Genomic DNA, 16559 nt, shown 5'->3' with positions numbered 1-16559 from the left:
TTATGTATATTTGTACAGGTTGAACTCCCAGTCCTGTACCACCTCCTCCACTCTGCTAGAATGTAAACTCAAAATTTAAGGGCAGAGATTTTGATTATTGTTTTTGTTACTTTGGTGCCCATCACAGTATCTTGCACATAGTAGATTAGACAATTAATAAATCTTAAATTGAACAGACTCCCCATGTGGAAGGGTCTGCCCTCAAGAAATTGTCAAATTTTATAGGCCATTTGAAATCTATCCATGAACCTTTTGTGTAGTAGCCACATTATAAATAATAGCACCTTTAAAAGACCTGAGAATTCTGATTAATCCAATGATCAACCACAACTCCATGGGATCTAATTGAGAAGTGATGAGCTCAGGATGGATGTGGACGATTTCAGGATTTGCTTTGATGGTCTTTCCACATTGCAAGGGTTTTCTTTTTCCTGTTGTTATTTGTTGAAGAGGGAGGGAGGGGAAATATCAATGTTTGTTAGTTGAAATTTTCAAATTTTTAAAAAAGTGGGTAGATAAATCATCGGGGCAGCTATTATATGAAGTAATTTAGGATTGTGGCACAGAAAGTTTAAATGACTTGCCTATTGTGAGACAGGAAATGAAGGGCAGATCTAAGAATCATACCCAGTCAGTGAGACTCCTAACACACTCTTCTTTCCCATTGCCCTTCGCTATGCATAGCATATCAACAGACCACCCATTGAAGGAACTGGGGATGTTTAGTCTGTAGAAGAAGATACTTCAGGGGAAATTGAGGAGGACATAATGATAGTATATGATGGGCTATGGGAAAAATGTTAAAATTGATCTGCCTGGTCCCTGAAGGATGGTGGATAGAAGTTACTAGGAGACAGAATTTGACTCCATGTAAGGAAAAAAAGTTCACCAATTAGAAGTGTCCAGAAATGGAATGGATTATTTGAGGTGATAGTGAATTTGTCATCCCTATATACTTGTCAGGGACCTCCTTTTAATTTTATTGGGAAAATTAAGACCATTCTTCTTCTTATCCCAGATCCCCTTGATATCATTCTACTCTTTTCCCCCAATCTCTGGCAATGAGGTAGCTCTTTTCTTTGACTTGTGGCCTTGACCATCCTTTCCCCTCCTCTCATCAACATTTTGCTGTTCAGTCAGTTAGTCATGTTCCACCCTTCATGACTCCATTTGAGGTTTTCTTGGCAAAGATACTGGAGAGGTTTGCCTCTCCATATGTTTACTGTATATGTTTATTTCTACATGTATAATTATAAAATGCTATAAATACCCCCTCTTTCCCCAGCTCCGTCTGAATCTCATTTTTAGAAGTCAATTGTTATTGGGTTCTGGGAAGTAGACTAGTGTGAGAGGTAGGAAGGTGCATGGCAGTATTATCTTTTCTTTTTTTTAATTTTTATTGTATTTTTAGCCATAAATGTATTAGCAATTTATTCTTAATTTCAAATCTCTAAATTTTACTAGTCTTGCATAAAAATTGATATAGACTGTTGCTACTTTAAAAATATGAATGTTGGAGCTACAGAACCTACAAAATGATACAGAGAAGGTAACCTCCCATTTCATACAGCCCAGCAAGCCCGCAGCTCTCTTCAAGCTGAGCCCAGCCCTGCACCTGCCCAAGGTTTTAGCCTCAGGGTGGCCTGACCAGCCTTTGGCTGGAGAGACTTCAGATTACCAGCAGCTGTGGTGGTTTCCAGAATTATCAACACATAGAGGCTAAGGACAAAGTGAGAGGTCAATGCAGTGTGGACTTTGGGATCCGGTAGTGTGGGAGTGCGGTCCAGCCTTTGCCTCCTGGAGGGAGAAGCCGCTGAGGCACTGGGGCCATGCATCCGCCACCATGTGGCAGCTTCAGCTTCTGGCCTGCAGATTGCAGGGGGACCAAGTGACCAGTTTGAGGGGTAATCACTCTTGCTTTAACCTGCTTGGATCTGGATTGTGGTCTAGGGTGGAGGTCCTGGGGTGAGCGACCACCTCGCCAGAACGTGTGGAGGCTTCAGAGAGGGCATCCAACTAATACCTTTGGCAACTGAGAAAACCCTAGCTATTGGGATGAAGTTCTCCTGTCTGGTAGCAGAGTCCTACTGTGGCAAAAAGCCCAAAAGTAAAGTAATTGAGTGGCAATATGAGCAAATGAGGAGAGCAGAGCAAGCAGAGCAACCCAACTTTACACTTCTATTTTGGGGACAAAAAGGATCAAAGCAAGGAGCAGGAGGAAGAAAGCAAAGTCAGAACTCCTGCACCAAAAGCTTCCAAGAAAAATATGAGTTGGTTACAGGCCAAGAGGACCTTAAGAAGGATTTTGAAAACCAAATAAGAGAAGTGGAGGAAAAATTAGGAAGAGAAATGAGAATGATGAAAGAAAATTATGAAATGAGAGTCAACAACCTGACTGAAGAAAATAACACCTTAAAAAACAGACTAACTCAAATGGCAAAAGAGGCTCAAAAAGGCAATGAGAAGAATGCCTTAAAAAGTCAAATTTGCCAGATGGAAAAAGAATCTCAAAAGCTCACTGAAGAGAATCATTCCTTCAGAATTATATTGGAGCACATGGAAGCTAGTGATTTTATGAGAAATCAAGATACTATTAAACAGATCCAAATAAGTGAAAAAATAGAAGGCAATGTGAAATATCTCATTGGAAAAACCACTGACCTGGGAAATAAAAAATAAAAAATTATTGGACTACCTGAAAGCCATGATCATAAAAAGAACCTAGAATACATATGTGAGTATGTGTATATATGTGTACAGGTATACATAGATAGAGGGCACAGGACCAGTTGAATAGGAAAGGGTGATACTTAAAAGGTGAAATTAAGAGGTGAGAGAGGAATATAATGAGAGGAGAGACAGAATGGGGTGAACTATCTCATATAGAAGAGGCAAGGGAAACTGGTTACAATGGAGGGGAAGAATAGGAAGGCAAAAGGGAATGGGTCAACTTAGTACTCATTGAATTTGGCTTAGGGAGGGAATGACATAGACACTAAATAGGGTATCTCACCCTACAGGAGAGTAGGGGATGAGAGGGGGGATGATGGAAGGGAGGGCAGGCTCAGGGGAGGGAAGTTGGAAGCACCCACTTTTGAAAAGGGACAGGATCAGGGGCAGCCAGGTAGTACAGCGAGTAAGAGCACCGGCTCCAGTGTCAGTACGACCTGGAGATCGAATCCTGGGCTCAGATATTTAGCATCCACTCAGAAACACCTGGCCGTGTAACCTTGAGCAAGTTACTTAACCTCAACTGCTTAGGGGCAGCCAGGTGGCTCAGCAAGTAAGAGCAAGGGCTCCAGTGTCAGGATGACCTGGATCAAATCCCGGGCTCAGATACTCAGCACCACACCCAGAAATAACTGGCGGTGTAACCTTGAGCAAGTTACTTAACCCCGATTGCTTTAAAAAAAAAAAAAGGACAGAATCAAAGTAGAGAATAGAACAGGTGGGAGAGGAGGGAGAGAAATATAGTCCGTCTTTTACAATATATCTACTATGGAAATGTTTTGCATAGCTACACATGTACAACCTATATTGGATTGCTTATCTTCCCAGTAAGGATGGGTGACAAGGGAGGAAGGGAATGAATCTGGAACTCAAGCTTTTAAAATCAAATGTTAATATATATATACACTATTATTAATATTATTTTGCATGTAACTTGGAAATAAGGTATACAGGCACTGGGGCATAGAGATCCACTGTGCCCTACTGGAAAGTTGGAGGGGGTATAGGAGAAGATATGGGAGAGAGCAGATTGGAGGAGGGGATATTCAGTGGGATTGCTCTTTTGGGGTGGTGGGTAGGGGAAAAACGGGGAGAAAATTTGTAACTCAAAATCTTGTGGAAATGAATTATGTAAACTAGAAGTTAATAAAGCATTTGGAAAAAAATATGAATGTTTTGGGAACTTTCTTTAGGTAATAATTGGTATCATTTCCTCCCCATTAGGTATGTAGTCTTGGTTTATTCACTAGCTTATTTTTATTATTTTTTTCTTTGATTGACCAAGTTATGGAAGGAAGTTTTTATTCCTGCCAGATCTACATAAGAAACTTTTTGGTAGAATTTTACTTTCTGGGTGATAATTTGCAATGCTGCGTTTCATTTTTTCACGGGTGAGTAGGTTGTTGATTAAGATCTTAAACTCTGTGTGTCTGCTCAGTTATGAAAAAAACACATTTTAGCAAAAAATCCTTTGTTCATTCCTTTTGACTTCTGAAGATCCATATTATCTTTCAAGGAAATGTATGGTATTGGTTTAATACTTTTTTCTGTGTGGTATAAAAAGAAAACAACTTTTCTTCATGCTTATTAAGTCATAAAAAAACACATTCTTCTAAATCAAATTTTCTTAATATCTCTACCCTCAAATTACAGATATGTTCCAGTTAATGTGTTGTGCTGAAAATGCATAATCACATATTATGAAATATTCATTTCTTTTAGATCAAGTATGGAGTTTGAGCTTGAATTCTAATGTGTCACTAGAATGGGGCAGAAAAGGAGTTCCACTGTTATAGAAGAGTTTTATTGAAAGGTGAACTTGTCATTCATTCAGATACCAGCAGATAGGGAGAGGAGAAGAAGGGGAGAGAAAAACTGCCAAGAGTAAGTCTTAGTTGTTTGTACTAGTTTTATTTTGGGGCAACTTAAACATAGTTTCCAAAACATGAATAATTAAGTGCGGTCTGAATTGCCTTCTTGGCTTCTAAAATGATCTTTCTTCCTAAGAAGATGTCTGCTTTCTAGGGGTGGATCAAATTTTGTATTTCTGGTTCAGTCTGTAATCAACTCAACACTGCTTTTAAATCATCCAAGAAGGCATGTCTCCTTGACTTTTAAAGTGTAGGAACTTCTGTCCAGGACATCTGCATTTTATGGAACCCCTATTAATGTAGCGCCAGTTGTGGTACTTTGAAATTGCTATGGAGAGATATATTAGAAAACTGTTTCCAAGCATGTCTCTAATAATAGAACAGTTTTTAATATTGGTGTATGTTTCCAGACATCTACATTTATCTGGGTTAAAACTCTCATTCTCTCTCTCTCTCTCTCTCTCTCTCTCTCTCTCTCTCTCTCTCTCTCCCCCTTCCCCCCCTCCCCCTCTCCAAACTCTCTTCCCCCAAATCAATTTCTCTTCCAGTCTTCAAATTTTGGATTTAAACAAAAATTTGTTGCCCTGCCAAAAGTATCATTGGTTTGTACTGAACCAGGGATTTGGGAATGTTTTCAAACCACTTTTCTTAAAAGTTTTAACCAACGGTTTTGTTGTTTCTTCCTGTATTACAAAAATTCTTGTTCTAGAAATAAAATTCAAAGTTATGCAACAATGTGAAACACCTGGCTTTGTGTGAACATGCCAAAGGACAAAATATTTTGAGGAAGGTTTTTTTTTTAAATCAACCCTTAAGGAATGGAACACATTTGCCCTCTTTTTATGTTTCTCTTTTATTGTCTTTGAGTATAAGAATTGTCTGATCAAAAACCTTTACTAAACTTACCCCACTTTGAGAAATCTGAAGTCTAAAGAAATAGTACAAGTATCATATTTAAGTGTTATACTAGGCATTTTAATGATTTCTTATTGTGGAATTTAAGATACTAATTTGTTAAGGTATGGATGTAGTACCAGATTTTGTGTGTGTGTGTGTGTGTGTGTGTGTGTGTGTGTGTGTGTGTGTAGCATTTTACAGTTATATATATAGAAATAAACATACATAGTGAACATATGGATGTTTGCTCTATGTGTGAGTGCATATAAATGTAGAGAAACTGAGCAGTCTTGTCAATTGACTGAAATGAATTTAAAAAATAATTTTAACTCTGTCAAAGCTGGTACAGTGGAAGAATAAATAGTGTTGTTGGAAGAGGACTGATGTTCTAATCTTGTCTCTGCAATTTACTATATATGTGATTTTTGGCCAGTCATTTACTCTTTCTGGGTCTCAGCTTCCTCATGTAAATTGAGAAGTTTCCAAGATGATAGAGACCCTTGCAAATTCAAAATCTGGAATATTATGAAGTTCTTTATAGTTTTTTTTTTTTTTTGGTGGGAGTCCTTTAGCTCCAAAACAGTAAGATTTGGATTTCGGGCATTTTTTTTTTTTTTTTTTTTAATAAAGCAATCGGGGTTAAGTAACTTGCTCAAGGTTACACTGCCAGTTATTTCTGGGTGTGGTGCTAAGTATCTGAGCCCGGATTCGATCCCAGGTTATCGTGACTCTGGGGCCGGTGCTCTTACTCGCTGTGCTACCTGGCCGCCCTGATTTTGGGGCATTCTTAATACAGTACTTCACTGCCAACAGGTTGTCACCTCTCATAGGTGGAGCTGTAATGATATAGATACTTTCTAAAGCATTGGCAGGAATTCTGAAATTTGTTGCTTTTTTAATCTCATAATTGAAAAGCTTTAGTCTAATTCCATTGTTATGGAATAACATTGGAATAACATATATGGAATATATTGGAATAACATATATGGAATAACATTGTTATGGAATAATTCCATTATTATACTCTTGAATTCTTCCACTGTTCAAAATGTGTAATATTTACACAAATGAGCAGAATCTCCCTATTGGAGACTTAGTAAAACAACCCCAGTCTCTTCTTCAGTAATATTAGTACCTTTAATGCAAGAAAGAATTGGGAAATTTGGGGGGTATTTTTGAAGTACTCTCTGATGTCAGAAAGATGACTTTTTTTTTAGACATAGGAATGTAGGAAAACTTTATTTAAAATTTTATAATTAAATTTTATTTTTTTCAGATAATGAAAATTTACCTTCTTGCCCTCTCACCTCTCCCTCCTTTTGGAAAGAAATAGAAACAAAACCTTTACAAACATGTATAGGTATGCAGAATAAATTCCCACATTGTCTATGCTCCCCTCCCCCAATCTGTACTTAAGTCCATCTTCTCTTTGTCAGCAGATGTGTAGCATGTTTAATCCTGTGTCCTCTGGAATCTTAGCTGATCATCATGTTGATCAGAATTCTTGAGTCTTCCAAAGTTACTCATCTTTATTATACTGCTGTTATTGCCTAAATCATTCTTTTGTTTCTGCTTCCTTCATTTTGCATCAGTTCACATACCATAATTTCATGTATTATGCATTCCCCAATTGGTGGACATGCTTTCAGTTTCCAGTTCTTTGCCATCATGAAAAAGATTGCTTCTTTATCAGGAGACTGGTAATTCTATTTTAAATTAATTTACTTTAAAACATTACTGTTGAGATCTTAATTGAGTTCATTCAAATATTAAAAACTTACATAAACATTATTAATTTTTAACAACATTTTTGCATTCTCAGTGTTATATGTGTGAGACCTGGTGAGGCTTGGGCTGGAACCTATTGTTGACCAATCCACTTGTAAGTCATGACATCACCTTCCTGATGTCATTATCCTCTTTGAGAGGGACAAACAACAACAGCTAATGTATGAGAATACTATAATATACTGGTGATCTTTTTTGAAGGCTTAGAATACTGTCCATACTTCTTTTATCCACTAGCTACTAGTCTCCAGGAGAGTTCAGTCTGACAATATAAGTTAGTTTTCTAGCCAAATTGAGCTTTCTCTTACTTATACATTTAATTCCATTTCATCTATTCTTCACTTCCTTTTTTTTTTGGAGGGGCAATTGGGGTTAAGTGACTTGCCCAAGGTCACATGGCTAGTTTTTTTTGTGTGTGTTAAGTGTCTGAGGCTGGATTTGAACTCAGGTACTCCTGACTCCAGGGCCGGTGCTCTATTTACTGTGCCACCTAGCCGCCCCTATTCTTCACTTCCACCTCTTTGAATTCCTAGCTTTTTTCAGTACTCAGCTTGAATGCTGTGATTTGTTAGTATCCTTCCCCCTCAGCTCAAAATTTCTCCATATTTAACACACACACACGCACACATAGGTACACATACTTGTGTATATATGTGTGTATCTGTGAGCACATGTGTGCACACACACATACACAGGTATTTTCTTATTTATGTTCATTTTTTCCCCTCTAGTGAAATTTAAGCTTATTGAGGTCAAGGCAGATTTTCTCTTTGTATCTTTAGCACCTGTGCTAGGGTCTTGTTTATAGTAGTTCCTTAATAAATGCTTCATGAGTGGATGAATTATTGAAGTAATTTTGGGAAAAGGAGAGTTAAAAGGATAAAGTATGGATTACTTTTATCAAATGAACTTTAGAGCCTCAGATAACATCAAATGCTTTGAGTCACCAGCTTCCTTCATTGTTGTAATCAGTCTTCTATCTGTTAACTTTCATAAAACATAGAAAAGTAAAAATAGCAAACTGGGACTTGACAAGAATGACTTCTGACCATATACATGTCTGGAAGTTAAATTTTTCAGTAATGTTCTCTGTGAATCAAGAGTAATAGCTCAGAATTAATGTCCAAATCCTGATACTTTTAGAACAGCAATGATTTGGGTCTTTTGGGTACTCTGAATCCTTGACGTTATAGAGGTGGAAAGAATGTTCTGTGTATATAGGGGCTGTCTTACACTAAGAGAGTGTCTTTTGGTAAAGATGCCTTCTTTAGGATCTACCTGCTTGAACGATGAAGAAATTTCAAGTGCTCATGTATGATAAACTGCCTACTTCTTATATTGCGCAATGGTAGGACCTCTGAAACCAGGACTGGTGCTTTTAGCAGTGTCCTCCCGGCCCAGGAAGGTCAGCTTCTTAAAATCATTAATATTAAGGAGGTTCTTAGAGGGCATTTTTGTTTTTGGTACCAGCTACTTCCTTTTATCATGGAAGAGTCAGTTTCCAATTACTTTATAGATTTGTAAAAGATCTGATTCAATGAAGTTGCTATATTTATACCATGACCTTTTAGTTTCCAATTCTCCTTCCAGAAGGTGGAAAAAGGTGTAAGAATGAAATGGATTTTGTGAAATCATAGGTGGCTTGATGAATGTCATTAGAGGCTTCTAAGTAATTTTGAGTCTCAATTTGTAAACAGGGTTTCTGTAAAAATGGAAGGTTCCTTGAGAGTTACGCAGAGGAGGGAGGGAATTGTTTTGCTGGCTTGTTGAACTGCTAAGCCAGTGTATTATGGCAAGGCAAAGCATGGATGATAGGCACTGTTCATTAACCTTTTCATTCTCTGTGACCTGTAGGGCCTCATGTAACTCTGTTTTGTGGTGTCTGCTCTTTTGTTGACTCCACAGAGGCTTTATTCCAATGGTTCTATCTTTTTGACCTTGCCTTTTCTATCTCCTTTGATGTGTCCTCACCCTCCTGCCTTTCAAATATTAGTTTCCATTCAATTTCCTTCAACAAACTTACCTACTATGTGCAAGGTACTTTACAAGGCATTGCATATATTCAGATATTTAAATGCATGGATGATCTCATTTGTTTTGGAATTTCTTCCTAATGATATAGATTGAATCCCATACATACTTGTCTAACCAACCCAGTAATCCAATAAGCATTTATTACTATGTTTCTCCTATGTGCCAGGCAGGCACTGTGCTAAGCATTGCGGGGTACAATTGTTGTAAAAAGAAAGACAATCCCTCTGGTCAAGGAGCTTATAATCTAATGGAGGAAAGGAGGCAGGAAAGGAGGGAAGGGGATACCAGGGCATACCCAGTTCAGAAGGCATCTGTTCATTGGAGTTAAAACTAGGCAGAGCATCAGCTGCAAAGTGAAGTTTCTGCCCTCTAAAAAGGAAGCCAAGGGGAGGGCTTTGGTAGGAAGAGGAAGCTCCTGGACTGGTGATGTTACTTGAGGCTTGAGTTAGCCACTAGGTGATGAGATTATAAGTGATGAGTTTATCCCGGAAGAGGAATATTGTTTTCTGGCCTTGAAACCAGGCAAAACAGCAGATGCTGCTCTTCCCTATGTCTTCCTAAAAAGTTTGACTTGTTTGTTTGTTTGTTGGTGGGGGAGAAAGAGAAAGGGAAAAGAAAGAAGGTGGTCTACTCAGCATATTGGAGTCCTTTCTCATTTTCTCCATTACTGTGATAATGCCAGTGGAGCATTCTGGCCATTTACCTTTTTATTTCTCTCTGTATGATGCTCTGCTTTAATTCTTTGGAGAAAGTGGTATTTCAAGGTCTCACTGACAGATAGTAACACCAATAAAATATTTCTATTGAAAAGATCTCTTACTATCCTGGGAAGCTTGGTTAGTGAAGATATTTTGTAATTTTTTGAGAGCAATCCAATCAAATCTGTTCCTTCTTTCATCCATTCATAATCCATGTTGAAATCTTTTTTAGGGATCTTTTCATTGATTTGCTCTTTCCTGTATGGATGGGCAGGACAGTTTCTTTTGAGTGATTCTATGCATCTGTTTCAGGAAGCTCTGGAATGTCTTGGGGGCTGATAATACAATGTCATTTGTAAACAGGAACATCTAGAGTAGAGGTGTTAAATTCATAGAAAAGGGCCACTAGATCATATATAAAAGGTACATAAGGATCTCTGCTAGATGCATAATGGTTTAGAAAACCACATGCTAACTTTATTCATGTTTTGTTTTGTTAAATATTTTCCAATTATATTTTAATCTAGTTCAGGTCCCACTCATACTGGATTGAAGTGTGATTTGACACCTCTATCTAGAGGACCTCATCATCCATAGGGAATTCCTTCTTGACTTGGATTTGCCATAGATCCTTCTCTATCATTGTGGTGAATATTTTTTTAGCAAAGCTTACAATGTTTTATGTCTTTTCTGATATTTATTATCAGTGGGTTATTGAATTGGGTTATTTCTGTTGTTAGATCTTCAAGGAATCTTGAATGATCTTTATATATAGAAGAGACCTTATTGTAAAAGGTATGACAAAAAGTTAGCGTTCTGTCCTACTGAGTTGAATTTTTTTTTTTTTGTAATCAACAAACAATAAGTACAATGGGATTTTATATTCTTTACATTTTTTTCATTCAGTTTTGAGACAGTATGGTCTGTTTCCTTGTTGAATATCTTACAAAAGCCTTCTTGTTCCTTACTAATGTCTTTATCAAGGATTCCTTCAATACATTATAGATAGCCATTGTAGTATATGTGATGTTCAAAGAGGACTAGCATATCTGGTGTCAGGGCTTGCCAAGCCCTTTTCAAGTCTGCTTATCCACCTTTGATGTCCACCTTGATCCACTCTCAACCGTGGCTCCAGGAAACTGTAGTATGTGTAGTAATCACACTCTGGTAAACTGATTGGGAGCCTGGCTAAACTAGGTTGTGGGTGACTGACTAGCCTCAAACCTATTGGTGACTAAGGGTGTTATCTACCCCAAGCATGTGAAGATTTCTCCAGGTAGTATGGGTGGATGACAACAAGTTGTTCCAATAGCCATGGGAGTGATTGAGGCAGGCATTGTGGAGAGATTAGAACTTGGTCAGACATCATCAGAAACTCAAGGTTCACTGTATTTCCTGGCCATTTCCAGTTGTCTTAACTATTGTCTTGCCACTGGACTCCAGTGACTCTGGAAGAGTGAGACTGTTGACTTTGTGCAACTCTGACTCATTTGAATCTAATTCACAAATCCAATTCGTGTACAAGTCAAAACATCACCCATTAGATTGTCATCAACCCTCTTAAAACATGAAGGACAAACAACAGATGATCAATGTAAAGATCTTGTATAGTTGGCAATTTTCATATTGGTTTGGAATTCTCTTGGTTGCTTTTTAGAAAAAAATCAACGTCCGGGATTTTCCTCCCATATTTTTGGTATTTCCTCCCCTTTAGACACCTTGTAAAATGGTCTCTCATAATTGTACCATCTCCAGTAAGAATCTTCTCTGTATATACTTGATCTAATCCAGTTTTTTTTAAACTGTCATTGTTCAACTTGGTGCCATTTCTACTTCCTCTGAAACCCATTTTGGGGACTGTGTTGTTAGGATCCAAGTTTGGTGGTTCCATTGTTCTTTTTGATGCAGAAGCCAAACACCATAAACTGAAACAAAATAAAAAAAACAAAGCCCCACCAAACCTATTGTATTTAATGTTTGTAAGTCATCTATTTTTCTTCTGTTTATAAGTTATAATGAATAAGTATTATACAGGGTACAATGTGATAAAGGCAGAAGAGGGAGATCCAGACACAGCAATATAAGAACATATGAGGAGAGGGTAGATTTGAGGTGTAGTGGATATAGCAGTGAGCCTGGATTCAAGAAGACCTGAGTTCAAATTGGACCTCAGACACTTACTGGCAGTGTGATCCTGGGCAAGTCACTTAACCCTGATTTCCTCAAAGAAAATATGAAGGGAAAAACACTCTTAGCATCTCTGAGGCTGTAGCAACTGAAGTATGCTTCGAAGGAAATTAAGGATTTTGAGAGGGAAAAATATAGAGGGAACATATTCTAGGCAAGGATAATGGACAAATTCTACTGTGATTCTACTTCCATAATAACTATCGAGGAATTTTATGGAGATTAGATTGAGGAATAGTCTAATCTTCCTGACTAGACCCAGCATTTTATCTACTGGGCAAAGGGACCATCCCTTGACTCACTTCTCAAAGAGGCCTATTAAATGAATGATCATTACCTCACTCAAAAGTGAGAACCTGAAAAGGCCTTAGCCTAAAAGAGCCATGGTCTCCTATTGTATTCTGGGCCATCTCCAGCTTTCCTGAGGGATCAGGCCACTGGACCCAGATGGCTCTGGAGGAGAAAATGAGGCTGGGGACCTTGCACAGCCCTCCCTCACTCAAATCAAAGTCAACTGCAACTCATATCATCATTTTCCTGGTGTCATGGTCCTCTTCAAAGGACAAACACAAAACATAATCATAGGGTTAAGAGAGAACCCCTAGAGTTCATTGAATAGGGGAATGATTTGGTCAGATCTTCCCTTGAGGCAGTTGCATGGCAGATGAATTGTGGTGATGTAATGTTTGAGCTTGGGGGCCTATCAGGATGAGATTAAAATAGTCTAGGCCAGAGGAAATGAGGGCCTGAAGTGCCTTTCCCTGATAGAAAGAAGAGGTTGGATGTGCTGTATATATTCCACAGTGGATTGGATATATAGAGTGAAGAAAAATCCAGAGTAGGAGAGAGTTGGGCATAACTTTTAAGTTACTGTTTCTGTTGATAATGTTCTGTTGAGGTTGAGGGATGCTGGGACCCTGAAATAGCGACACATGGGTCCTGCTCAAATGAATTTGACCTAAGCCCTTCTTTCAGTCAAATACAAGGTTTATTAAAGATTTTCCAAGTGCGACAGATCGAATCTGAGCACTTTCATGGAAACAAGATGGATCTTACATACAGAAAGACTGTGGGAGGGATCTAGGAATGGTCTAGGGAGGATCTTGATGGGAATGGGGTCAAGATAGGATCCGGGGTGGGAAGTAGCCAGAGGATATCAGGAGGTAACAGAGAATGGAGGGAGATTGGTTGTATGCTTCTGTGGAAAACCAGTTGATAGCCTCAGGCTTATGCCAGGGGTTTACAATTAAAGGCCAGTTGAGAGGATTACTGGCATGGGTAGAAGTCTCAGGTGAATGCCAGATCAAGTGGGATGATTCCAGGAGAGTTCAAGAAGGTTTCCAGAGCTTGTACCCCATCACCACCATCTTCTTAGTCTTCACTTGGAATTTTATTTATCTCTTCTGTCTCCTTTACTTCACAAATTGTCAGTTGCTTCATTCTGGCCATTTTACGTTCATAATATATCTGGTGTCTACTTCCTTCTCTCCAAGCCTAATGAAGCTAACCTAGTGCTGCAAGTTCAAGTTACTTCATGCCTAAACTAGTGTAGTATTCTTCTAGTTAGTGTTCCTGTTTCCTGCTTTTCATACACTTTCTATACTTGGAAATCTTTGAGGACTCCATTTCTTAATTCTTTGTTTTAGCATTTGACACCTTAATCAGTCTGTTTTATTTGCACTCGTCCCATTTGCAGTGCTTAGCCAAACTATGGTTATCAAACTTAGTCATCATTTCCCATATCCTAGTGCTTTTTCACCATATCTTTGCTCATATCATACTCACCGAATCTTTTTCATCTACTTTCTAATCTATGAAATTCTTAGATTTGCTTATCTCTTATCTTCTAACTACATACCCATAAGGTGGTTGAGGATCAAATGAAATGATGACTTTTTAGATTATGTATATAAGTCTATATCTGTAAGTTGCTACTTTGTGAAGATAATGATTACATGGTAAATTTTTTTCTTTAACAATCTTTTTTAAAGCTTTGCCATATTTAGATAGGCTTGGTTTTTGAACAAGAGATCTTGTTTATTAATGGAAAAGTTGGAATCAGATTTTGGAGACCCATAAATATGAGACTGAGGAGTTTCTGTTTTATTCTAGAAGAAATAGAAAACCTTTGAAGGTTTTTGAACAGTGAAACCTCAGAGGGGAGTGTCAAGGTCAGACCACCATTTCTTGACCGCCATTTTCCCCCCAGATCCTAATGGAATAGAACTGAAGATCCTTGGAAATATCAATCCTTATAGCTCAGAGCCTACAAGCATCATCCTCAAAAGCAATCCCTGTGGAGATGCAACCTATCAGCTGTTCCTTCAGCCATCCCTACTGAGAACTCAGAAAAGAAAATTCTTCCCACTTGGCAACTGTGGGTTGCCAGAAACTGATAGGATTTTATCAATGGAAAAGACAGTACAGAAGTGGCATTACTATCTGCTATCTGATTTGCTGCAAAAACCTTCCACATATTGTATCTCTCTCTTTAGAAAGTGAACTAAATGAGAGTAGTGGTTGTATTACTTTACTATTTGTATTACATTACTTCACAGATAATAAGTACTCCCTAAGGGCCTTATTCATTGTTGCATTTGGTAATATCTGCTGGAACTTTTACTTTCTTGATATTGCCTAGGGGTCAATATGGCCCGGACCTACTCAAAAAAAATTTTTTTAATTGTCTTGCTGTCTTAAGAGTGGTTTACAATTTAAAAAAATAATTCGATTGCATTTGAAAATGTAAAAAACATTCTTAGCTCAAAGTATCAAAACCACACCTGCAGGGATGAAATCAATTGGGCAAGCAGTGGGATTTGACCTTTGATATATAGCCAACCTCTGCTATAGCCTTTGAAAAACTAGTGGTACCTCCACACCTGGAGGGATTGTTTCCCTCTCCCTCTCCTGAGGATTATGGATCTGTGATTTCACTGATGTGGGTATACTTTCTGGCATTACAGCCATAGCCTGTCTATGCATGCTTGTCCTATGAGACTGTTGTTTATGTACTCCTATATATCCTTTACAAGGAGTGGACCTAATGGACTGATGGGTCTTCCCCAAGATTTCTTGATCTGCTCATGGATCTATATATACAATGATTATGTCTACCTTGTGCTATATTAATCATTTCAAACGCAAACAGAAATGGTGGCCATTGATCTGTACATAATGATCCCTTTAGGCTACACATGAACTTAATTTTAAAATGTAATATTATATATATTGTCATATTTTTATTTATTTTGTTAAATTTTTTCAGTTACAATTTGATCTGGTTCCAGGCATGAGGGAGTTTTATTGGCTACATGATTGATTCATATCCTTTTGCATTGTTGTTGATTTCTTTGAGGCTAGTGAATGTGTCTAATTTTTTGTTTCTCCTTCTGAACTTAACATAGTGCTTTCCTTAATATTTTGGATGTTGAATGAATAAATAAATGAATCTTAAGCCCCTTAGGAATTCTTTACAACTGGACTGACTTTTACAAGATCAATAATTATCTTGCCCAGTTTGAGCAAACAGTTGGGGAGAGACTAGTGTCTAGAGTTTTATTTGTAGTGTATTCCTGTATGGTGAGTTGTTGTTTCATCTCCTAAAGTGATGTAAAGTTTAACTGAGGCAGATTCAAGATGTGGTACTCATTTCCCCATGTAAAATGAGGGCCCTGGGCATTGGACTAGATTATCTTTAAAAGTTCTTCCTATTTTTAATGTTTTATGGTTTCTATGGGTGCCTTATCACTTAGTATTTTAAAAGTAAAGTTGTTGGAAATATGTACATATCATCTTTTAAAGTTCATCAGGGGTAGCAAATAGCTAAATGATTTGTTCAAGGCCACTTAGATAGGTTGTAGCAGAATCAGGATGAGGACTCAAGTTTTCCATGTAAACAGTTTAGTGCTCAGTTCATTAAGTCTTGTTTCCTCACCAGGACACAGAGATGTTCATATCTTTGAGATGACCCACAGGGTTTAGAACAAACATTTCTGCATTTAGCTTAGAAAAGTTTGCTATTAAAAAAGAAAATCTTGTTCTGTGATTTTTTTTTCCTACTCAACTTCATCTTCTTGTAAAATGCTATAGATTATTTTGATCAACTTCATGTTATTCTTTTTACTTCTACCCACACCGCAGGAAAAATGTTGTAGAATTTGCAAATTCTGTATTGCTTTTTCTCTTTTTGAGGTAAAGCCACCGATAGAGGAAGGCAAGCATTTCTATTGAAATCAGCTTTCAAAACTTAATGATTAAATAGTGGGGTAAAAGAAAATCCTTTATTATATTGAAACTATGTCCTGCATGTAGTTTTGTTTACAAAAACAGAAAGCCAGATTGTTTTCATTTG

At 37.7% G+C, this 16559-nt stretch overlaps 1 protein-coding gene across 8 annotated transcripts in view; it reads left to right on the top strand.

Moving 5' to 3' along the window:
* Positions 1-16559, top strand: part of LOC138176559 (utrophin-like) — a 382659-nt gene that overhangs the window by 243792 nt on the left and 122308 nt on the right. The window lies entirely within an intron of this gene.

The sequence above is a fragment of the Petaurus breviceps genome, unplaced genomic scaffold (assembly GCF_028583685.1).
Source record: "Petaurus breviceps papuanus isolate PSGF00001 unplaced genomic scaffold, PetGlider_PUasm1.0 89983, whole genome shotgun sequence".
NCBI lineage: Eukaryota > Metazoa > Chordata > Mammalia > Diprotodontia > Petauridae > Petaurus > Petaurus breviceps.
The sequence above is the reverse complement of the archived record's forward strand: the minus strand, read 5'-3'. Positions and strand labels throughout refer to the sequence as shown.